The 751-nt window shown below is 39.0% G+C and overlaps 1 non-coding gene across 1 annotated transcript; it reads left to right on the top strand.

The window, feature by feature from the left end:
* The first annotated feature begins 355 nt into the window (after positions 1-355).
* Positions 356-438, top strand: trnal-cag (transfer RNA leucine (anticodon CAG)). Its single transcript has one exon. It is a non-coding gene; the product is annotated as a tRNA-Leu (tRNA).
* The last annotated feature ends 313 nt before the right edge of the window (positions 439-751 follow it).

The following is a 751-nucleotide window of genomic DNA, read 5'->3' on the forward strand; positions in this document are numbered from 1 at the left end:
TTAATTCCCCCATGTGGACTGTTGTCACTCTTACCCTGATGATTGCTGATATTTCCATACACTTTTTCGGTCTTATCTGAGGAATTTTATCATTTACATCAGAATGGCCATATTCTTAGGCCGGTTTAGCGTTCATTCAATGACGATTTACTACTCTTTTCCATTGAAGGCCATATTGAGGTTAAATCAATGACTGGAGTTTTTCATTGATAAAAACAAATTACTATTGAAAGTGCAAGTCGGTATCGTGGTATCGTGCATAAATGTACTGGTCTCTGTGGTGATTTTAGAAGGCTGTGCCTATTTCTACTTTTACCCCATACTCTTTAACCCGATACCCAGGTAATGTGCTGTAGTCAGGATGGCCGAGCGGTCTAAGGCGCTGCGTTCAGGTCGCAGTCTCCCATGGAGGCGTGGGTTCAAATCCCACTTCTGACAATTGTTTAGTTCCTCTCAGGAGTCATGCTGCTTAGCAGTAATAATAAGATGATGAAATAACCATTTATAATAAACACTCTCAAATGCAAACCTTCTGGAGCTGAGCAAAGATCAAGGAAAATAAGAAAACAGCTGTACTTAATAACAAATGAATGAGGGGAACATTTCATTTTATTGCATTATAATGAGTTAATGAGTTACTGCATTGTCTTTCAGTTGTAAAATTATCACTTTCTGTAGGCTATGCCTGGTGGCCCATTCACTGCTGACATGCCTGTTAATAACAAATGATGAGAGGGGAACATTTCATTTT

The sequence above is a fragment of the Oncorhynchus nerka genome, unplaced genomic scaffold, assembly GCF_034236695.1.
Source record: "Oncorhynchus nerka isolate Pitt River unplaced genomic scaffold, Oner_Uvic_2.0 unplaced_scaffold_11136, whole genome shotgun sequence".
Taxonomy (NCBI): Eukaryota; Metazoa; Chordata; class Actinopteri; order Salmoniformes; family Salmonidae; genus Oncorhynchus; species Oncorhynchus nerka.